The sequence below is a fragment of the Myotis nattereri genome (assembly GCF_964212035.1).
Source record: "Myotis nattereri genome assembly, chromosome: 5".
Lineage (NCBI taxonomy): Eukaryota > Metazoa > Chordata > Mammalia > Chiroptera > Vespertilionidae > Myotis > Myotis nattereri.
In genome coordinates, this window is record NC_138080.1 from 80,593,972 (window position 1) to 80,618,839 (window position 24,868).

Here is a 24,868-nt window from a genome sequence, read left to right on the forward strand (position 1 = left end):
TTTGATTCCCAGTCAGGGCATGTGCCTGGGCTGCTCTAGGTTGGGCTCGATCCCCGATGAGGCAGCCGATTAATGTTTCCCTCTCACATCGATATTTTTCTCTTTCTCTCCCTCCCCCCCCTAGAAATTTTTAAAACAAAACAATATGCATATTGTTAGCCCCCAATTTATCACATTTAAAAATACTTATTTTTAATTTGAAGATTCTGCATATAATAACCTAATTTGATTATATAACTCTGAAAATGAATCAGTTTTTATATTAATTACAGTCTTTTTACATTTTTTTTTCCTTTTTATTGAACTTATTGGGTGCAACACTGGTTAAAAAGATTATATAGGTTTCAGGTGCACAATTGTACAACACATCATCTGCACACTGTATTGTGTTTTCACCACCCCCTATACCCTCTTCCACCTCTGCCCACTCTCCCCATCTCAGGCAAGCACCACACTGTGTTTTCCTTTTTTTTTTTTTTTTTCCCTTTTTTGCTCTATCCCTCTATGTCTCTCTCATGCCCTCCCCCCCACTGCCGCGCCCCCCCTCCCCGCCCCCAGCTGTCAGCCAGCTTTCTAGCTATGAGTCTGTCTCTATTTTGCTTGTTAGTTCATTTTGTTCATTAGACTCCACTGTTGGAAATGCAGATTGGTGCAGCCACTGTTGAAAGCAGTATGAAGTTACCTTAAAAAAAAATTTTTTTGGGGGGGGGGCGGTGGGAGGTGTGTGAGGTCAGAGGAATATAAATGGATTTTGGGTTGAAATAATGGTGTGCATAAATATATAGTAATATCACAAAGCTATATTTTTCTTATTGTTTAAAGTATTACAAATAGTAGTACATATGTCTCCTTTTCCCAATTGACCTTCCCCCAGCCTCCCCAACCCCCTGTCACATGCCCTCACCCCCCTCCCAGGGTCTTGCGTCCATTGGTTATGCTTATATGCATGCATACAAGTCCTTCAGTTGATCTCTTACCTCCCCCCGCCCCCCAACCCTCCTGAGCCTTCCCGCTGTCGTTTGACAGTCGGTTCGATGCTTCTCTGCCTCTGTATCTATTTTTGTTCATCAGTTTATAATGTTCTTTATTATCCATAAATGAGTGAGATCCTGTGGTATTTTTCTTTCACTGACTGGCTTATTTCACTTAGCATAATGCTCTCCAGTTCCATCCATGCTGTTGCAAATGGTAAGAATTCCTTCTTTTTTATAGCAGCATAGTATTCCATTGTATAGATGTACCACAGTTTTCTGATCCACTCATCTGCTGACAGGCATTTAGGCTGTTTCCAAATCTTAGCTATTGTAAATTGTGCTGCTATCACAAAGCTATATTCTAAGCCCACTTGAACTTTAAGGAAAATTGCACAAAAAAGTGCAGCAGAGGTTGTAAGTGAAGTGGCTGGTTTTAAGCAACATTAATTACTTTGTTTGCCTACTATAGACTTTTGCTCTTTTTACTTCTGTGAGAAGTACTTACAGCTCAACAGCATGGATCTTCAGTTCGGTTCAGATGACTTTTCCTGTGGTACACCTACCAGACCAGCATGGCTGATATTATAGGTTTACTGCTGCCCTGTGGAGCGATGCTGCATATCTACCAACTTTGCTGAATCCTAGGGGCTAGCCTTTTCTATGATGAAGAGCTGGCCAAAGTTGGCAGCCTCCTTATAGCTTTTAGTGATCCCGAAGCTTTATCACAGAAGTTTGTTCAGTTCTATAATAGAAGCCAGTAATAACTTGACAAGCAGAAAATAAATTTCACTCTATTCCATGTGTATATATAAAAGCCTAAGCGACCATTACGACCAGTCGGCCAAACGACCAGTACTATGACGTGCATTGACCACCAGGGGGCCGACACTCAATGCAGGAGTTGCCCGTGGTGGTCAGTGTAGTCCCACAGCAGAGCAGCCGCTCAGAAGGCTGGGGTGAGTGGCACTCCCACAGTGGGCTGATCCCCACAGGCCATGCCCCCCACTAGGGCATGAATCTGTGCACTGGGCCTCTAGTGTAATATAAAATTAGTTACAAACAAGTGATCAGGTTAACCATAGTGACGTTTTCCAGGGTTTTCCCATTAATGTTAACTTGCTATGTAGTTAGTTCCTTTTATCTACTAATGCTTTCTACCAGACCAAACTGTAACAAGCATCAAAACCAAATTCAGAACTGAAAGCATTTCTTTTTAGCTGTCATAATTCCTTAGTGAAAGTGTCAGTTGAGAAAGTCAAGTATTATTCCTTTCCCTTACTTTTTACTATTGTTTTATTAGGGGGTACTTGCATTCCCCCCCACCCCCCTTTTTTTTAAGAAAATTCTCAAAGAGAAGCCTAATAGTAGAATTTCAGGTACTGTGCCGGAAATAAGAGAGTCATCCTCAGGTCAGCAAGTGCTGGTGAAGCCTCTTTGGGGGAGGCAATCTCTCTCTAACTTGATATTCTGAGAGATGGAGCTTACCTTTGCTGGCCCAAATAAATTTTCAATGAATTATGAAAGGAAATATTTGGGCAGCCCCCAGTTCTACTGCTGCTGTTGGAGCTTGGTACTAATGAAGTTGGTGCTTCTTTATCTGAGACTGAGGAGTTGAAGGTAGAAGCTGAAAATGACAAATTGTATAGGCTAGTATATCTCTCATTAGTTGTGACATTACCCCAGGGGTAGTTACTGTTACTTGTATTTCTGGAGATGCATCAAGTGGCTCCTCTATCTCTCTAAAATTCTCTTTGCTTAGCTGGAATTTTGTGGTCCCTCTACTGAGGTGGTAAGCTCTATTTAATTTGAAACTTTGTTTTCCCTCCAGAGATGTTTGAAGTACATGTTTTCTAATGTGTACAGATTATTGGCATTAAGATAAATTTCTCCTGGAAGGGATTTTCTGTGAAGCTACATTGTTTAGCTCTTAACAGTTGCACTAAGCATGAAGAGTTACCTGAACTCCTCCACGGCTCAGTTGCCTCAACACTGAGTTTGGAATGATGATAGTGTGTGATGTGCACACAGCATGGTTGCGAGGGTGTAAAATGGTCTTTGTGGTTAAAATACTACTACTATTAATAAATTTTAGAATTTTGAATGGTTTAAAACTCCAAGGTTCTCTGTTTTTTTTTGTTTTTTAATTTATTTTAACTTGTTCTGCTTTCCAGTGATTTCTTAGAGTAGTTGCATTTCTCATCCTGCTGAGTGAAAACATTTAATTCCTTCTCTCCCTCCACTTACCGCCCCCTTTCTCTTCAATAGTGGTCAGATAAGAAGGGAGAATTTTCTTTTTTTTATGTACATTCTGCTAATAATGTCTAAAGACTGCATTAATTTTTAGCGAGTGTGTCCCTACTGACTGTGTTGCAGAGGTTATTTTATTGCTCTCCATTTGTCTTAACTGTCTTGCCTGAATTGGTGACCTTATTCCCAGATTCATGATATGTTCTCGTTACTTTTAAAATGTATATTTTGCTTTGGCATACTTCTTTATAGTTAATTCTGAGTTATTACACATGGGGAAGGGAGGCCCTGATTCTCAATGTTCATTCTCTGAGTTGTGTATTGTATAGGCATCGCTGTATAAGATCTCTTCATTATTCTTTCCTACCCATTTTGGACATATTGGTGATTGCATTTGAAATAGATTTTTTAAATTTGAATACTATAATAATACAGTTTCTTTTCTTGTTCATTTTCTACAAGTGGTATTTATATTTTCTCTCGTTCATTAGAACATCTTTCCAGCCCTAGAGGAAATTGGTATTATAAGACTTTTTTTGGTCTTATTAAAGAATAAACCTACTAACTCATTGTTTAAGAGAATTTATATACCCTTGAGCTAGGTAAATAACCAAAAATAATACGTTTAGGCATGTCCTATGTAGTGTAAAAAGACATAGGACTAGGTAGTGGGTAGTCTAGAAGTTTTCTTTTCCTTTCATGTTATAATATTTGTCTCTCTTTAGAGCTTTAAAATGGCTGAAGAGAAAAATCTTTATAGTTAAATTAGGCTGACTTGGAAGTGAAGCATGTGGGCTATCTGGAGTCATCACTCTACACTTAGGAGATATGAACAGTTGCCTTCAGATGTTATCTGTGAACTTGCTCATTGGATCAATGGTTAGTTGCTTCAGAAATGATACTAAAGCTAAGAGTAATAGGAAAACGTTCCATTTACTGGCTCTGATAGGTTTGTTTTGAAAAAGGTAGGTCTCTGTTGAGCTGAGATCCATATGACTGCATTATTTCTTAATACCTAATAAAAAGTTTTTTTTTAAATTCTTAACACAGGCAATCTATACTAATAAAAGGGTAATATGTAATTAGACCTAATAGACTGGATGTCCTTCCGGACATCCTACTGGACAAAGCCACGGTGGCAGGGGCCGAGGCAGAGGCAGTTAGGGGCGATCAGGCGGCAGGGGAGAGCAATTACAGGATATGGCCAGCCAAGGAGAGTGGTTAGGGGCGATCAGGCAAGCAGGCAGGTGAGCGGTAAGAGCCAGCAGTCCTGGATTGCGAGAGGGATGTCCCCCGAGGGTTCCCGGATTGGAGAGGGTGCAGGCTGGGCTGAGGGCTCCCCTCCCGCCATCCCCCGTGCACTAATTTTGTGCACCAGACCTCTAGTATATTTATATGGTTAAAAATTAAAAGGGTATAAGAAAGAGCATATATCGTGAGTTCCTTCTTGTTCTTATTCTCTAGCCATGAATTTCCTTTCCTTATAGCTTCTTATGTCTCCTTCCAGAAATATTTTATGTAGATGCACTAAAGCACATACATAGACATACACACACATGTTAAAGATTACATCTGTGTATGTATTGAGAGTTATATTACTTGATTATAAAATAGGTTTTACTATGATAATTTGCTGACTTCTGCTTTTTTCCTTTATAAAATGTTTTCCTAAATACTGTATATACTTTGCTCTTATGGTCACTGAATATTGTTCCATATCACCTTCTTTGGCCAAAACTTTCTGCACTCTTTTTTTTTTTTTTAAACTCCTAATAAAGCTGTTTCCTGTTTGTCTTTGCTTTCCTGCTTCTTTCTTGTTAAGCCCAGATTTCAGGATCCCCAAAAGACCATCAGGGAGCCGAGTCCGATGCAAAAGCAAAAGAGCCTTTATTTGAGCTAGCTCGAGCTCCCCATCCACCACACTCGCCAACACAGCAGCAGGAGGCAGAGAGAGAGAGAGAGAGTTCTGTGGGGAGAGGGGTTTTATAGGGGGGTTGGAGTAAGAGGAGGAGAGAGGACTGTGGGCCCTGTTGATTGGCCAGGCGCAAGTCGGGGTCTTGTTACACAGGATGTGGTTGCGTCTATGGCGCGCACTTCCCTTGATTATCATTGGTTAGTTTAAAGAAATCCTAGGTGTGGCTAGCAGAGGTTTGGGCTTCCGGGAAGAAGCTCCTTGCTGAGCACATGGCTAATGGCTGCTGCCCAAAAATGGAGGATCCGGGCCGGGGCAAGATAGAGGGCGTAGCCCTCGACCTTTCATTTCTTAGATATTTAGTCTCAGAAACCTCTGTTACTATTCTCTCTACTGTGACATCTATGGTCCCTTAATGCAATGAAGTTCTCACATTTTTGGAATATAATCATTGTGTCTTGCTTCATGTCTGAATTGTTTCTCAGCCAAGTCAGATGGAGTGGCCTTAGGTTAGGTGCTTTATTAATTGACTGTTCTGTATAACATTGAGGTTACTTCTATCTAACAAATAATTACTATTAATGATATCACATCTTAGTGTATTATAGTCAATAGGCATTTACTATTTTCTTTGAAATGTTTATTCCAGAGTATCAGGTCTCTTTACATTTTATAATTTATTACCTTATCAAAGATGGTTTAAAGTAGTCTTTATTCACCATAACAACTTGTAAGGTTTTGTCATTTCATTTTAGTCTCTTTTGTTTTTGCATATCTGGAAGCTCCCATGGTCTTTAAGTCCCTAACCCTGGTTCTTGTCCAGAAAACCTTCATTTGTTATTTCTTAACTTTGAGTGATGCTCTCTGGTTTTGGAGTTCCAATAGCAATACCTCTACAGATTTAAAGTTTGTCTATAACTATAAAAATTTTAAGACAACCACAATGAACCCTGTCTAATAAGCCCTTTTTTGGTGGCTTATAGTAGTTTCTGTTTTCTAATATTGGATCTTTAACTTTAGCCATGCACAGAGTTTTTTTATATTCAGTTTAGGGGATAATGAGCATCACCTAAAGCCATGGTGAAATGGAATGCTATGCTCTAGGAAGAAAGAAGACTTTCAATAAACAAACAAACAATAGTACTCTCTGCCTTGTGCCAATAGAAAACATGCAATGTAATGTTACCAGTGATATATACCTGGGAAATGTAGGTTAAGGATAATTATACCAAATACACTGTCTAGAGCAGTGGTTCTCAACCTTCTGGCCCTTTAAATACAGTTCCTCATGTTGTGACCCAACCATAAAATTATTTTCGTTGCTACTTCATAACTGTAATGTTGCTACTGTTATGAGTCGTAATGTAAATATCTGATATGCAGGATGGTCTTAGGCGACCCCTGTGAAAGGGTCGTTCAACTGCCAAAGGGGTCGCGACCCACAGGTTGAGAACCACTGGTCTAGAGCATGTCATAGATAATAATCAGGAGAGGAGAACCCACATTAACATCTTTGTTTTCTATATTGGGGTCCTATCTCATGGAACCTTTCTATCCTGCTGGTAACTGACCCCAGGGCTTCTGGGGCCCTTGTCTTCACATCCTCTGGAGGTTGTCTGTTTGGTCTGAGCACTTGGTCATTCTGGGAGGTGATGCTGCATTGCATATGAGTAAAGATGGACTAGGATAGTGTCATTGTGGGGATGGATGATTAGTGCTTATAATAGTAGGGGAGATCAGTTAGTACATATACATCTGGTTAATGTGGGTGTTAATCAGTCAACTGTGTTAGTGTTGGATTAAAATTCTGGAGGTCTGGCATTACCTCTGTGTGTGTGTGTGTGTGTGTGTGTGTGTGTAATATTGCAGTATTTTTAACAGTGCCTCAGTGCATTCTCATGCCTGTGAGGTTGTGGGCCAATAACCAAACCCCATCCACCCATATTAACATTCCCTGCTTCCAGGCCCAGCTTAGGGAAGTACTGTCTTTCACTTCTTTCTTGGGAAGCAGTCCAGGACAATGATTTCAGCCTCCTTTCCACTGTACATCTTCTTTTCCACTGCCTTTCTTCTTCCATTTTCTGCTTTTTTTCTTTTTCTTTTTACATGATTGTCACTTCCTTTCTAGGACCCAGTGAAACTGATGACCACTGTAGTTTAATTATAGTTCCTTCCTACAGCCTAAATTGCCTTTTAAAATATTATAAGCATAAGAATTCAGGCTTCACTTGTAACAAGTGCAACTATACAATACAAAATTGTATAAAGGCAAATATAATCCTCTTTTTAAATTCATAACATTCACACCTACAACACAGTTTTTCCATAAGAGGGATCCATATACCCATGCTGGGCCCTCTTCTTTCCCCCTTTTCTTTCCCCTTCCTCCTTCCACTGATTTCTCTTCCATCCCACATCTTCCTCTCCCAAAGAACCAGTGTTAGCATATAGTATGAATATCTCTGTACTTTTTCTATACCTGGGAAATGTAGGCTCAGGATATGATAGATCTATCATATGATAGATCACCAATCTCCTTCCTATCCTATCCTATCTAATAAAAGAGAAACATGGTAATTAGCGTACGGCTGCTACCCTTCCCATTGGCTAATCAGGACGATATGCAAATTAACTGCCAGCCAAGATGGCGGCCGGCAGCCAGGCAGCTGGAAGCTAACATGAGGCTTGCTTGCTTCAGTGACGGAGGACTGCCAACGTTCCCCGCCTGCCGCTGCCGGCCTCTGAGGTTGCAGTTTAAGAAGCATTGTAACAAATATAGAAGCTAAACAAAACCCCAGAAACCAGCTTTCAGCCGGCCGGAATCTCAGAGCTGGAGTTGATACAGTGTCTCGATTATAGAACCTAAACAAACCAGATACCTGCTTTCAGCAGCAGAGGCCTCAGACCTGGAGCCAGAGCTAAAGCTGGCCCAGAATAAAAAAAAAGAAAAAGAAAAAAAGGAGTGGTTGGGAGCTTCAGTCACCCACCAGCCTGAAAACATCCCTCAGCCCCTCACCCAGACTGGCCAGGCACCCCAGTGGGGACCCCCACCCTGACCCAGGACACCCTTCAGGGCAATCCAGCCGGCCCCCACCCATGCACCAGGCCAATATCCTATATAGTAAAAGGTAATGTGCCTCCCAGCACCAGGATCAGAGGAGCCGCGAGGCCTCCAAGCACCAGGATCAGTGGAGCCGAGAGGCCTCCCGGCACCAGGATCAGTGTGACAGGGGGCAGCGCCCAAAGTCCCTGATCGCCCTGCGGCTCTGTGTGTGACAGGGTGCGGCGCCCCAACCCCCTGATAGGCCCTCCTCTGTGCACGACAGGGGGGATCTTCCCAACCCCCTGATCGACCCTGCTCTGTGCGTGACAGGGTACGGAGCCCCAACCCCCCTGATGGGCCCTGCTCTGTGCATGACAGGGGGCAGCGCCCCAACCCCCCGATTGGCCCTGCTTTGTGCGTGACAGGGGGTGGCGCCGCAACCCCCCAATCGGCCCTACCCTGAGCGTGACTGAGGGTGGCATCGCAACCTCCCGATCTGCCCTGCTCTGTGCATGACAGGGGGCGGCGCCCCAACTCCCCAATCAGCCCTGCTCTCCCAACCAGGGGCTGCACCTAGGGATTGGGCCTGCCCTCTGCCACGGGGGAGCAGGCCTAAGCCAGCAGGTCGTTATCTCCCGAGGGGTCCCAGACTGCAGAGGGCACAGGCCGGGCTGAGGGACCCCCTCTCCCCCCCGAGTGCACAAATTTTTGTGCACTGGACCTCTGGTCTAATAATAGAGAAACATGGTAATTAACCGTAACTTCGCTACCCTTCCCATTGGCTAATCAGCAAGATATGCAAATTAACTGACAACCAAGATGGCCGCCGGCAGCTGAAGCGAACAGGAGGCTTGCTTGCTCCAGTGATGGAGGAAGCCAAGGTTCCCCGCCTGCTGCTGCCAGCCTCTGAGCTGCACTCTAAGCAACTATGTTGCAATTATAGAAGCTAAACAAGCTCCAGAAACCTGCTTTCAGCCAGCTTCGGCCTCAGAACTTAGAGCGGCAGTGATGGCAACAATGTTTCAATTATGGAACCTAAACAAACCCAGATACCTGCTTTCAGCCAACTGCAGCCTCAAAGCTGGAGCGGGGCCTCAGAGCTGGAGCCGGCTCTCACCTCCAGTGACAGCCATAGAAGGTAAATAAATCCCAGAATTAAAAAAAAAAAAGAAAAAAAGGAGAGGTAGGGAGCTTCGGTCACCAGCCAGCCTGAAAGTGGCCCTCAGCCCCTCACCCAGACTGGCCAGGCACCCACCCTGAAGGGGGTGTGACCAGCTGCAAACAGCCATCATCCCCTCATCAAGGCTGGCCAGGCACCCAAGCGGGACCCCCACCCTGATCCGGGACACCCTTCAGGGCAAACCAGCTGGCCCCCACCTGTGCACCAAGCCTCTATCCTGTATAGCAGGGTCCTCAAACTTTTTAAACAGTGGGCCAGTTCACTGTCCCTCAGACTGTTGGAGGGCTGGGCTATAGTTTAACAAAAAAACTATGAACAAATTCCTGTGCACACTGCATATATCTTATTTTGAAGTAAAAAAACAAAACGGGAACAAATACAATATTTGTATTTGCATGTGGCCCACGGGCCGTAGTTTGAGGACCCCTGCTATATAGTAAAAGGGTAATATGCAAACTGACCCTAACAGCAGAAGGACTGGGAATGACTGGTCACTATGACATACACTGACCACCAGTGAGCAGACGCTCAATGCAGGAGCTGCCCTCTGGTGTTCAGGGTGCTCTCACATGGGAGGAGTTCTGCTCAGCCACAGCCAGGCTGATGGCTGCCAGTACAGCGGTGGTGGTGGGAGCCCCTTTTGCCTCCTCAGCAGTGCTAAGGTCTGCTCCCCGCTGGCAAGTGGGCATCCCCCGAGGGCTGCCAGGCTACCAGAGGGATGTCTGATTGCCAGCTTCAGCCCAATCCCCCGGGGAGCAGGCCTAAGCCAGCAGGTGGTCATCCCCGAGGGGTCCCAGACTGCGAGAAGGCACAGGCCAGGCTGAGGGACCCTCTACCCCGAGTGCACAAATTTTTGTGCACCGGGCCTCTAGTGTGTATATGTGTGTGTGTGTGTGTGTGTGTGTGTGTGTACACTAGAGGCCCGGTGCACAAAATTCATGCATGGGTTCTGTCCCTAGGCCTGGCTAGCAATCAAAGCACGAGTGTTTGGCATGGAAGGGCAGGTCCCAGCTGACCTCTGGGCCTTGTGGCCCCGGGTCCCCGCGAGACCCCCTCTGCCTAAGTCATCGGCCCCCGTCCAGCTTCCTCAGTGCCTGGGAGTGGGGCGATCGGGCCCCACTTGCATGCGCCTTGGCCTGGCACCACCTTCTCACCTGCTCCACCATCCTGCCACGGTCCCACTCGTTGGGGCCCATCGGGGCCAGCAGCGCCTCCACTGCTGCCCGCTGCCAGCGCTGCGTCGCTGATGCCTGCTATGTTTCACATCAGCCCCTGGTGGTCAGCGCATGTCATAGCAAGTGGTCGAACTCCCCATCAAGGGGACAATTTGCATATTAGGCTTTTATTATATAGGATAGATGTTTGCTTGATCAAAGTGGGATTATTATTTACAAACCTGCATTTTCTTTTTCAGCAATACCTCATTAAAATAATTTCAAGTCTCCTGGTTTATCTCTAATTAATTATTGTAATTGCTGAATAATATTTTATGATGTGTATATACTATCAATTATTTGACAAATCCCCTCTTCTTGCAGACATTTGTTTAAAAAATTTTTTTAAACCATGAACATTGTTGCAGTACCTGGTGTTTGTGCTTTAGTTCTGTGAGAGAGGTTCTGGATTTTATTTCTATTGAATTGCTTGGTTGAATGGTATATACATATTTTGATTTGAATGGATCTTGGTAAATTATTTTCTAAGAGAGGCCAAACTAGTTGCAGTTTTACCACCAATGTAGGAAAATAGTTTTTACTGCATAGCCTCTCTAACATAGGTATTACTTGTTTTAATTTTTCTAATCTGATGGGTATGAAATAATAGCTTATTACTACTTTAATTTGCATTTCCCTGACCACTTTAGAATTCAGATCTTTTTTATATACTTGTCTGGTCACTGGACTTGCTATTCTGCTAATTTTCTATTCATACCTCATACCTGTGCTCATTTTTCTAATGGCTTGTGTATCTTCTTTATTTCTGGAGCTCTTTGAATATTACAACTATTAACCTAGTATTTGCCATCTATGTGGCATGTATTTTTTCTAAATCTGTCATTTGCCCTTTGACATTGCATATGGCTTTCTTTTCACCATATCAAAATTTGTTTTTATTTTCATGAATATGTGTTTATCTTTTGTTTTATGGCTAGAGGATTTCCTGTTTGGGGTAAAAATGCTTTCCCCACCTTAGATTAATTACACACACACACACACACACACATCTTTGTGTCATTCAGGGTTTAGTCACAGAAGCAGAGCAACTGTGAAAAAATATATAAGGAATTTGTTACAGGGATTTGACATTATGCAATCATGGGAACAGATTAAATAGTTTATGTGAGGTTGTTGCTATTATATCTGCTGCTGGAGCCAGAAGTTAGCAGGGCATGCAATCAGTAATAGAAGATGCTTTGTGTGAAGCAGGGTTACTTAATTAAGAACATGAACTAAATCCCATGAGGACAGCGGAATTCATATTGGCCTCTTTCAGCAAAGATTCTGAAAGAATTGTACAGTGAACACACACACACACACACACACACACACACTCATTTCCTAGATTCTGTGATTAACATCCTATATAATAAAAAGGTAATATGCAAATCAACCAAATCAGGCGGAACGACTGGTTGCTATGATGCGCACTGACCACCGGGGGACAGAAGCTCAATGCAGGAGCTGCCCCCTGGTGGTCAGTGCACTCCCACAGGGGGAGCGTTGCTTAGCCACAAGCCAGGCTGATGCTGGTGAGCGCAGTGGCCCGCCTCCACAGCAGTAGGACATCCCTCAAGGGCTCCCGGACTGCGAAAGGGCACAGGTGGGCTAAGAACCGCCCCTCCCCCCGAGTGCACTAATGTGCATCGGGCCTCTAGTTTAGTTATATTTGCTTTATCACATATTTATCTAACCCTGTATCCATGTTTTTGTTTTGATGCATTTCAAAGTCAGTTGCAGACACTTGCGTACTACACCTCTAATCATTGCAACATGCATGTCATTAACTAGAGTCCAGCTTTTTTTTTTTTTTAAATGTATTTTATTGATTTTTTACAGAGGAAGGGAGAGGGATAGAGAGTTAGAAACATCGATGAGAGAGAAACATCAATCTGCTGCCTCCTGCACACCCCCTACTGGGGATGTGCCCGCAACCAAGGTACATGCCCTTGACCGGAATCGAACCTGGGACCCTTCAGTCCCCAGGCCGATGCTCTATCCACTGAGCCAAACTGGTCAGGGCTAGAGTTCAGCTTTTTAATGGTAAATTTTATACACAGTGAAATGTACAAATTTTAAGTGTACTATTTGATGAGTTTTGATATACACACACATACACATACACACACACACACATACTTTATAACCCAAACCTCTGTCAAGATACAGAAAATTATATGGTTACTCGTGGCCCAGTGCATGAAATTCATGCACAGGGGGTGAGGGGGAAGTGTCCCTCAGCCAGGCCTGCACCCTCTCCAATCTGGGACATCCCTCTCACAATCCGGGACCGCTGGCTCCTAACCGCTTACCTGCCTGCCTGCCTGATTGCCCCTAACACTCTGCCTGCTGGCCTGCTTGCCCCCAACTGACGGACTTCTCTCTCCCAACTGCCCCCCTTGCCGGCTTCCTCGCCGCCAACTGCCCCCCCCCGCCTGCCGGACTTCTCACCCCCAACTGCCCCCCCTTGCTGGCCTTCTTGCCCCCAACTGCCCTTCCCTGATGGCCTGCTTGCCCCCAACTGCCCCCCCCCCCGCCAGCCTGCTTGCCCCCAACTGCCCCCCACCCCCACCGACCTGATCGCCCCCAAATGTCCTCCCCCCGCCCCCCCACTGCCAGCCTGCTTGCCCCCAACTGGCCCCCCCCTCCCCCCCCGCCGGCCTGATCACCCCCAACTGCCCTCCCCTCCTGGCCTGATCATCTCTAACCGCCTCTGCCTTGGCCCCGCCACCATGGCTTGGTCTGGAAGGACGTCCGGAAGGTCTCCGGTCTAATTAGCATATTACTCTTTTATTAGCATGGATCTTTTTATTGAATATTTGGCTGTCCTATAGTTCAAGTACATGAACTGTACATTAACCCCCAAATTAAAACCTGCTTTTCTAATTGTTCCATGATCTCTCATAGATTCTTTATTTACCTCACTGAGGGCACGCCTATCTTCAGTGCCTACTTGCCATAGAGAACATACTCAGAAGTATGATGAATGATGAACTCATGGTAGTCATCATGTGTGCAGATCCTTAATTGGTAATAGTTCCTTTGATATGTACTGTTTCAGATTATTTTAATGAATTAAGTTGACCTAATCTTACTAGTTTTCCAATAGAACGTTGCTTGAGTGTCTTTGATGTTGAGGGGATGCTGCCCTTGAAAACCCATCCTCCTTTTATTGACTGGCATTTGATAGATTCCTCAGACTGGTGTGGTTCTGGAATTTCTTGTCCATCTACTCTCATTCACTTGGTGATCTCATTCAGTCTCCTAACTTTAAATACCTTTACTCACTGATATTTGCAGCCTAAGTCTTCACTCTGAACTTATCTCTGCTTGAATGGCTAATAAATACTTTAACATGGTAAAAACTGAACCTTAATCTTTCCCATCCCACTCCTTCCCAATTTGTGCTGTCTGTAGTATGCTTAATCTCAGTTGATAGTAGGACTGGAAATTTAGTTAGTTTATTTATTTATATTTAATTTTTTTAAAAATTGATTTCAGAGAGGAAGAGATAGAAACATCAGTGATGAAAGAGAATCATTGATTGGTTACCTCCTGCATGCCCCAAACTGGGGATCAAGCATGCAACCCAGGCATATGCCCTGACTGGGAATCGAACCGTGACCTCCTGGTTCCTAGGTCGACGCTCAACCACTGAGCCATGCCTACTGGGCAAATTCAGTTAGTTTAAATGCTAGTTAATAACATCAGAATAAAGAGGGGCCTCTCCCTGCTCCCCAGTTTAAACAGAGGAATCTATCCTATCTAATAATAGGGAAACATGGTAATTAACTGTAACTTCGCTACCCTTCCCATTGGCTAATGGCGGCCGGCAGCCAGGCAGCTGAAGCAAACAGGAGGCTTGCTTGCTCCAGTGGTGGAGGAAGTCAAGGTTCCCCGCCTGCCGCTGCCGGCCTCTGAGCTGCAGTCTAAGAAACAATGTTGCAAATATAAAAGCTAAACAATCCCCATGCTTTCAGCCAGCCGACCAAGCTGAAGTTGCAGCAGTGTTTCAATTATAGAAAGTAAATAAATCCCAGAGACCTGCTTTCAACAGCCGAGGTCTTAGAGCTGGAGCCAAGCCTCAGAGCTAAAGCCGGCTCTCAGCTCCAGTGACAGCCATAGAAGGTAAATAAATCCCAGAATAAAAAAAATAAATAAAAAAAGGAGAGGTTGGGAGCTTCAGTCACTAGCCAGCCTGAAAACGGCCCTCAGCCCCTCACCCAGACTGGCCAGGCACCCCAGTGGGGACCCCCACCCTGAAGGGGGTGTGACCAACTGCAAACAGCCATCATCCCCTCATCCAGGCTGGCCAGGCACCCCAATGGGGATCCCCACTCTGAAGAGGGTGCGACCAGCTGCAAATAGCCGTCATCTCCTCATCCAAGCTGACCAGGCACCCAAGCGGGACCCCCACCCTGATCCAGGACACCCTTCAGGGCAAACCAGCCAGCCCCCACCTGTGCACCAGGCCTCTATCCTATATAGTAACAGGGTAATATGCAAACTGACCCTAACAGCAGAAGGACTGGGAATGACTGGTCACTATGACACACACTGACCACCAGTGGGCAGATGCTCAATGCAGGAGCTGCCCCCTGGTGGTCAGGGCGCTCTCCCATGGGAGGAGCTCTGTTCAGCCACAAGCCAGGCTGATGGCTGCCGGTACAGCGGTGGTGGTGGGTGCCTCTCCTGCCTCCCTTAGCAGTGCTAAGGATGTCCAACTGCAGCTTAGGTCTGCTCCCTGCTGGCAAGTGGACATCCCCCTAGGGCTGCCGGGCTGCCAGAGGGATGTCTGATTGCCAGCTTAGGCCCAATCTCCCGGGGAGCGGGACTAAGCCAGCAGGTGGTCATCCCCTGAGGGGTTCCAGACTGCAAGAGGGCACAGGCTGGGCTGAGGGACACCCCCTTACCCCCGAGTGCACAAATTTTTGTTCACCGGGCCTCTAGTATATATATAAGCCTAAGCGACCATCCAACTGGTAGCTGTGATGCTTAGTGACCACCAGGGGGAATATGCTCCGACTGGTAGCTGTGATGCGCACTGAGCGCCAGGAGGCAGGTGATCAACACAGGAGCTGCCAAGCTGCGGTGACTTGGCAGCTGTGGTTCTCGGGTGATGAACCCAGAACAAGAGAGGAGGGAGCCTGATTTTGGGGTGTGTCAACTGAGAACTGCTCTTTCGCAATCCGGGACCCCTCGGGGGATGTCAGGAGAGCTGGTTTCGGTTCTATCCCCACTGGCCAGGCTGAGGGGACCCCACCAGTGCACAAATACGTGCACCGGGCCTCTAGTTTAACATAAAATACTTAGAAGATGAGATCATTACAATATTGATTATTGTTTTGGGAAACCTATAGATTTTTGTGTTGTGTTTTTTTAAATATATTTTTTATTGATTTCACAGAGAGGAAGGGAGAGGTAGAGATAGAAACATCAATGATGAGAGAGAACCATTGATTGGCTGCCTTCTGCATGCCCCCTGGGGATCGAGCCCACAACCTGGGCATGTGCCCTGACTGGGAATCAAACCGTTACTTCCTGGTTCATAGGTCAATGCTCAGCCACAGGCCAGATTTGTGTTTTTAACAAATATATCTTTAATTTCCTACTAATCGATGGTGATGTATTTGGTAGGAATGTCAACTAGACTAAGTAAACCCTTTACAGTTTGTACTATTCTTCACATTCTCTCTGTAATTTATCTCACATCTAATTCTAAGCAAGCACAAATTGAGTGTCTAGATCAGCCGTGGGCAAACTATGGCCCGCGGGCTGGATCCAGCCCGTTTGAAATGAATAAAACTAAAAAAAAAAAAAAAAGACCGTACCCTTTTATGTAATGATGTTTACTTTGAATTTATATTAGTTCACACAAACACTCCATCCATGCTTTTGTTCCGGCCCTCTGGTCCAGTTTAAAAACCCATTGTGGCCCTCGAGTCAAAAAGTTTGCCCACCCCTGGTCTAGATGATGATATTGTTTATGCACTGTAATGTTTTTGACACTTCAGGAATGCTAGATCAAAAGGAAGAAAATTCCTGACTGCCTGGTATTAGGTTTTCATGTAGAGTAGTAGATAAATCTTAGACTGGTAGTTTTAACATAACAATAAAATGGACTCTAGTTGTTGGAAGATGGTGGCAGGTGTCAGAGAGCTGTTTTGCACATACCGACATGAAGGGATTGTCAGGAGAAAATAGGGATATGAGGTATTATGGCACTATCCCAGATCCCTTCAGGAGTGTGTTGAGGGTAGTAGATTCTTTTTCCTTTTTTTCTCACTGCCATTTTTCCCCCTGGTGAATTTCAGGGGAAAGTTAGGGAGGTTGATCAGAGAGAAGTAGCACTGTGAGGAGCTGCTTCTGAGCTCAGTTCTTAGTGTGTGACACGTGCAGGTTTTGGAATGATGCTGGTGTTTTTTGTTTTTTTTTGAGCAAAAAGTGGCAGAACACACTTTCACATGAAAGGTCAGTGTTTTTGTGGTCAGTTCTATGGAGTCCTGACAAAACTGGTATGAAATTTTAGAGCAGAGATGAGAAAAGTAAGGGTTGCTGCCTATCATTACCCCAAGAATTTGACATATTTGAAATTTTCACTATCATGTCTTCTGCTCCCTTTCCTCTGTGTCCCAAAGCACTTTTCCCACCCCCAAACAAAACTAGCAAAGTAGCTATCCTATATAATAAAAGGCTAATATGCAAATCGACTGAATGGCAGAATGAAAGGCCGCTGTGACGCACACTGACCACTAGGGGGCAGACACTCAACGCAGGAGCTGCCCCCTGGTGGTCAGTGCGCTCCCACAGGGGAAGCCACCACTCACCCAGAAGCCTGGCTCATGGCTGGCAAGCACAGCAGTGGTGGCAGGAGCAGTCAGACATCCCCCAAGGGGTCCTGGACTGCAAGAGGGTGCAGGCTGGGCTGAGGGACACCCTCCCCGCCACCCCCAAGTGCATGAATTTCATGCACTGGGCCTCTAGCTTATATTAAAGATGTGAAGAGCCCTAACCAGTTTGGCTCAGCGGATAGAGTGTCCGCCTGCAGACTCAAGGGTCCCAGGTTTGATTCCAGTAAAGGGCATGTACCTTGGTTGCAGGCACATCCCCAGTGGGGAGTGTGCAGGAGGCAGCTGATCGATGTTTCTCTCTCATCGATGTTTCTAACTCTATCCCTCTCCCTTCCTCTCTGTAAAAAATCAATAAAATATATGTTAAAAAAAATAAAGATGTAAAGAGTGGTAGGGATTTTATTTGATCAGAGAGCTGGAGTGAGTGCTAATTATTAAAAGTAAAATTTTATAATTCTTAAAACTAGAGGTCTGGTGCACGAATTCATGCACGAGTGGGGTCCCTCGGCCTGGCCAGTGATTGGGGCCAATTGGGACTGTCTCGCCCTGTACCAGTTGGGGCAGATGGGGGCCAGCTGGCTGGGGAGGGATCGTGGAAGGTTGGCTGGCCGGCCCTGATCAGAGGGCTCCAGGGTGTGTCCGGCCTGTCCTGCCCAGTCCCCATTGGCCGGGCCCCAACAGCTCCTACCGGTCGGAGCATTTGCCCCTTGGTGGTTAGTATGTGTCATAGCAACTGGTCGAGTGGTTGATTGAACGGTTGACTGATCAGTCGGACCCTTAGCATATTAGGCTTTTATGTATATAGATAGATGGCTGGTATTTCTGGTCTTTTGAAAATAAAAGCAAACTGAATAAATATTATTTGATACTTGAATCAATATAAAGGGAAGGGTAGACTGAGAGGACAATGCAGATGAGTGATTGTGTTTCTAGTAGTATTTCCTAATTTGCATGGATCAGTTTGCAGCTTATAGGCACTCAGTTTTGTGGGCTTGAGAAATATTTTGAAAATCAGAGACATTTCTTAGAAGATAAGTGCTCAGCAGTGAATATGGTGCAATTGAATGTTTTTTCATTTAATAAAGTGATTATTCTTGGTATTTGGTATTTGGGGAGCCATGAGGAGAAGCAGGTATGTGAAAAGCTTGTTCATGTGTTGATAAATAAGAAAGAGAGCAAGCCCAGGGTCAAAAGATGTGAGAAAGTAGAGAAAAGTTGTGGGTAAAGGAGGAGATAAAGTGATTTTCCTTGTTGAATAAACTGGATCATGATCTTGGAAAGGCAATACCAAGAAAGAAGTTTTTGATTTGAAAAATCTGGGCCATGTGATCTGCAGGTTCTAATAAGATTAAATGTGTATATTCTTTCAGACAGGTTAATTCTGAGCAACCTTTCGATTTAATAGAGATTTTAGTAATAAGGGAGGATCACTATCCAGCAATCACAAATCAACCCTCCTGTGTGCATTGGACTGGTGGGTTATCTTTGAGTTTTTAAATTCTCATACCTCCCCTATTCATGCCCCTCAATAATTCTAGCAAGTCTGCCTATGAACCAGATTTGTCATGATTGGGGGGGCTGCTTCCTAAATTAGGTGTGGTAGACTTGAAATACATTTTTTTTCTAAGCAAAAAAAAAAAAAAAAAGGAACATCATAGTGATCCTTAATTCTCACTTATGTATTTTGTTCTAAAATTGTCAAGCTGTGATATTAATGAGATTGTTTATTTCTTTTGAAAAATAGTATTTATAATGATGGATAGAGTATGTTGTCCTATATGATTTTATTGAACAAGGAAAAGAGACATTACTTGATATTAAGTGACTACTTTACCCAGAAGGAATTTTAGAATTCCTTCTAAATCTTTTGAAATTTAGCCTTGATTCATAAAGCCAGACTAGAGAAATGTCATGTCTAATATTATAATACATTTTATAAAGAAGATTACTTGACTATGAGATAATGTGGTCAGGTTTACATCAGTAGTAAATATGTTTTCAGGCTGTTGGCTTGTTAAAAGCTCTCACTAATTATCAGTATTTATTTTGGAGACTATACGTGAACTTAGTGAGGAAGTAAGACTAGAAAGTAGAGAGTTTTGGGGAGCAATACAGGGTCTAACATGTCTTTAATGTGATTGTATTCTCTACTTGTTGAATCTGTCACATCTAGTTCTCCACATTTTGCTATTAAAAATAACAAACATTTATTGAATGTTTACTTATGCTAGCCTGTTCTCAGGACTTTACATATATTAAATGTCCCTGTGGTTGTTACTGCTATTAATTTCCTGTTAGGAACGAAAGGCCCAAGGATTGTCCAGGATTATAGGCCTAAGTGTGGAGCAGAACTCAATCCTTGTGCTCCTTGTTCCTGTTGAATTATAGGTGGTTTTTCTAATGGCGTGTGGAATGTCTTGAATTTTAAAGAGTTAAATTTCTGATAGCTATTTAGATCAGTGAAGGCTTTATCTTTTTAAATGTGTTCTTTCTTAGGAAATTAGTTATCATCTTATAGATTCTGTTTCAAGGAGCACGCTTATGATATCACCAGCACAACTAGAGATGATGGCTGAAATATGCTTCTCTTTTTCATGATGTAGTGGAACATTTTTTCATTTTAAATTGTACTCCTAGTGTAGATTTGTAATGTAGTAGAGGAGGTATGTATTGGATGCTCCTTATGTGATGGGACACTGTAGTTTGGGTCCCAGGGATGTGATAAGGAGGAAACATGGACTCCTAAGTAGGTGCATGTTCATTCTTGCTGGCTTTATAGGTTCCAGTTTTGAGTCACCACAAAGGTTAGATCACAACAGAGCATGCACCATGCTTTTGTAGTTTCCTTACCCATAGCTTTTTCAAGGATTGACATGAAGAATAAGTCTGTCTTCTCTAAAACCTCCTTGGAGATACTGTCTGACATGTTTCCTTATTGTTCCTGTAGCTGACTCTCTTTTATAAATAATTCATAGACTTTTGCTCTCCCCAAATAAACTAGTGTGCTTCCTTTATCAGATGCAAGAAGTGTCTTCCCCACCGAATAGGCCAGTTTGCTTCTTGGATCAGTTGAAAGCTGTTGGCTTTGTTCTTTGCCACGGCCACCAGGAAGATCAAGGCCAAATTTGTGTATACTAGAAATAACTATTTCATTGTTCTACTAGGGCTTTTTTGGTGAGTTATCAAAACCCTTAGGATCTGATGAAATCTCTAGACCTACACAATGTTTGTATTATTATTTTTAAAGGTTCTTCCTGTGAAACATATCCTGCACCCTTAGAGTTAAGAATCCCTCCTTTTTAATCTTTTTACATTCTTATTTCAACCATTCTGCACTTAATGTATTATGCTAAGTTTACTTGGCTTTATAAAAGTAGGTTGTATGTAAATGATACATGGTTTTCAGAAGTTTTATGGGTAACCAGTTGCCTTCCATGTGTTTGGCAGCTCAGGCCATTGAAAATGTTTTTATATATCACACAGGGAGCTTTTGGTTCACATGATGATGAAACAGGTGGGCTAATATAAATGGCTGTAGTGTTTTATCTGATGATTTTCCAGAAAAAACAACCTTGAGGTTGTGTGTGTGTGTATGTTTTTTTTTTCACTGAACACAATTGTGAATGGGTATTCGGTAAACTTGTGACATTTTTACATCTCTGCATTATGGTTCTTAGTAAAGTCTCTGGATAAAAGTTGTAAAAAAGCCTTGGGTATTGTCTCTGGGGCTGCACTTATATAGTCCCCAAGTGTGGGAAGAGCCTTTTCTCTTTGATGGTGATGGAGCCATTGGCCCCTGCTGTCAGGGTTGTTCACAGGTCCTCTTTCATGTTGGGTTTCTAGTGGCAGGTTTGAGTTGGAGACCATGGGGTAGGCCAGTGATGGTGAACCTATGACACGCGTGTTAGAGGTGACACGTGAACTCATTTTTTTGGTTGATTTTTCTTTGTTAAATGGCATTTAAATATATAAAATAAATGTCAAAAATATAAATCTTTTTTATGCTATGGTTGCAAATATAAAAAAATTTCTATATGTGACACGGCACCAGAGTTAAGTTAGGGTTTTTTCAAAATTCTGACATGCCGAGCTCAAAAGGTTCGCCATCACTGGGCTAGGCTTTGCTCTTGGGCCTCCATGTATGAAGGGATGGTATATTCACTTTGTGGACTTTGTACTCGCCTTTGGAGATCTCTTGCTCTTTAATGTTTCCTTCAGATAGGGGAAGGGAAGCTCAACATCTCTCTGTCAAAAGTGTTCCCCAAACAGTGGATCATAAAGAGGAACTCATGCTAAGGAAAGATGTTTGGAATAGCTATGATTTTCACCTCTTTTTCCCTTCTCTCTTTGTGAAAGACAATTTGTGCTACATTTTGTCTCTTTAAGAAAGACTTGAGTACCCAGCTGGTTAGATATATTTAAAGAAAGAAAAAACTGTATTTAAACAGACCTTGAGGAAATCTATTATAAATTTGAGTGTGAATCTGAGAATGATGTGGTATTCAGGCAAAACTAATTAAAATAACTGATAAGGAAATCAGATGTAGCTTTACATGGGATTTTTCAAGGTTAAAATGTATGAGAATTATGTTAATAAGCTGTTCTTTTAACTCCAAAAAATATAGGAATTTGTTCCTTTGTACAATTTGAAACCACCATCACCTATGCCCTCCAGTACATACTGGATGAGTTTGACAGTAAAATTTTGTGCTGTGCTTCCTGCCTCTGCCCTAGTTACTGCTGAGATTTGTGGTACGAGAGCTCTCTTGGCCTCTCTGGTTCCCTTATCCCTGGGTGATGGGAAAGGGGGTAGCCTTGTTTCTTTCTGCCTGTCTGGTCTTGCTGCAGTGCTGTAGACCTGGAGAAGCAGTAAGTGCATCCTGGCAAGTATGGCAGACTCCTGACAGTCAACTCCCTAAGGCCAGGGCAGTTTCTGCCCCCACTGCTGCCCAGGCATAGCATCCTGTCTTGGGGATGTTTACTTATGCCTATTGAGGGATACTGGTTAAAAAAAATCTTGCCTTCCTTTCTCCTATCCATGCTTAGTGAGCTGGCATCTAGGGTAGAGTAGCTCATGTAGGGATCCTAGAGAATGCAGCATGTTTAGTACCTGTGGTCATCCCTCCCAGGAGTGTTGTGCAAGGTGTGCTGCTGGGTTGTACCCCAGTGAACCCCCAAGGTAGAGGCCAGGTTGCTGTTTGCTGGGGATAGACAATTGACTGCCTTTTTTGAAGCTCCCCAGGCTGTGGCAAGTTGGGGAGCAGGTTAAGGAGGTTGGGGAATATGGGCAGTTGTTTGTCCACTTGCTGAGGCTCATGACAGAGCAACTTCTTATTGCATGACTTATTTATTGGCATGATGGTTTTTTTAGTCAGTTCCCCTTTCACCCCCCCCCCCCCCTTGACTTTCTTTTTAGCCTGGTTTTGCCTACCTCTGAATGAAGACAGGTGATGATTAGCTGCCCTTTTATCAGCTGGCATATTTGGCATTATAGAGAACATGGTACAAAACAACTGTTCATTTAAGTTTCTATATCTGTCACAAAAGGTTTTTCAGGTTCCACATGTCAAAAATGATAGGTTACCAAGGAAAAGCTTGGAAAAAAAAAAAAAAAGACAGTCACTTTTTCCAGTATACACGATTTTAATAACAAAACTTTCTTGTATAGTACACTGTTAACTATCTCCCTCAAGCCCCCCCGCCCCCCCCCCCCCGCCTGCCCCATGTAATAGTATTTTCTCTCCCAACCCACTTGTGTGTGTGTGTGTGTGTGTGTGTGTGTGTGTCCCATGGCTCTTAAGGTGATTAAACACAATGTGTTTGGATTGTACTTTTGGTTTCCAATCTGTGTTGATAGAAAGGTTCAAAAACATTCCATAGATGAAACTTTTTAAAAAATTACCAAGGAAGGATTAGGTTAGTTGAAGGAAGCAGATGTTTCCAAATGTTTGCAATAATAGTATGAAAGCTTAAACAGTCATTTTCTGTTGTTTGTTTGTTTGTTTTCCTTTAAATTATTGGCCTTATCACCCTTGTCTTTTTCTAGTTGAAGCACTTTAACCAATAAGATATGAAAAGCATGTCTCAAAACAGATTTTTGAGACAAGTCTGTCACTGTATTGCTCTATTAGGAAAATGGTCATATAAGTCAGCTTCTAAAATTATTCTTTCAAATTTTTTTTGATAGCTACACTTTAGAGGGAGAACAGCATTTATAGCCCTCTCCCCTCCCCGACTCTGTGTAGGAAGTATAGAAAATGAAATGCCTTTTTTCAATTTTAGGATTCAGACCTGGTGTTACATGGGGCTCATTTTTATTGGAAAGATGGAATCTCGCTCTTGGTGACTAGCATCAGAATAAGCAGATGGATTTTAATAATTAGTGGAGTTGGGAAGTTTAGTCAGTTCCATTCATTAAATTGGTACAGAAATTAACTTAGGCACATTAAGAAATTACATGTGTTAGTACAGATTTTTGGCTTAAAAATTAGTATCTTTGCTATTTGATGTTGGCAGTGGGTATTCTTTCTGAATTGTGTGTGAATTTGCAAATTTGTCAGCCCACTCTCATTTTGTAAAGGTGATTGAAATCCCTGGCAAACTACAGAAATGAATATAAATGATTCCAAACTAGCTCTTGATTACTAGGTGGGTACAGTATATAACCTTCTTTAGCTTTTCTTTTTCCAGAGATTTTATTATTTTTCTAGTTCTTGATAAGTGGCCATTTTCCTCTAATCTTGAAAATGGGGGAGGGAAAAACGGGGTTGGTGGGAAGAGGAGACTGAGGAGGATAAAACTAAACCAAAAAACAAAAGCCCTAACATTGGGTTAGCAGGATCTGCAGTGTAGCTGCGATGCTCTTCCACTCTAGCCAGTTGGTAAAGAGAGCACATATAACTAACAGTCTCATCTTCAAATCTGTGCTGATACTGAAACGCAAAAAGACCAAAATTAAATGGAATACTGCCTCCAATAGGCAATTCAAAAGGGACGTTTGTGCTTTAATGAAGAGGGGACATGCTGGTTGGCATTGTTACTCGCTTTTCTCAGAGAGCATTACCAAAAAAAAAAAAAAGAAGAAGAAGAAGAAGAAAATATGCAGGGCAAAAAATCAGTTATTTTTCATCTTGAAAGTATGCCGGGGTGGCCTTGGTTCTGCTGTTCCCTGAATTATTAAATGGCTTGCTTTTCCAATTTACTTTTCTACATACATTAAGAATTTTGCTGATTAATGGTCCATTTTACTAACTGTAATCTTTAGGATTAATGTGGGGATTCCCAGCCAATATTTCTCACCCTTCTACTCACAATTTCAATTAATTTGGTGTGGTGGAAATGATAGAGAATACTTTTTTGCTATTCTTTAGGGCTAATGGAATCTTATGTGTTCAGGACAGAATATTGTGACAAAGCTTTTCTCTGACAAATGGCCATGGTTTGC

At 43.3% G+C, this 24,868-nt stretch overlaps 1 protein-coding gene across 2 annotated transcripts in view; it reads left to right on the top strand.

The window, feature by feature from the left end:
* Window positions 1-24,868, top strand: part of CTNNA1 (catenin alpha 1) — a 185,380-nt gene that overhangs the window by 86,028 nt on the left and 74,484 nt on the right. The window lies entirely within an intron of this gene.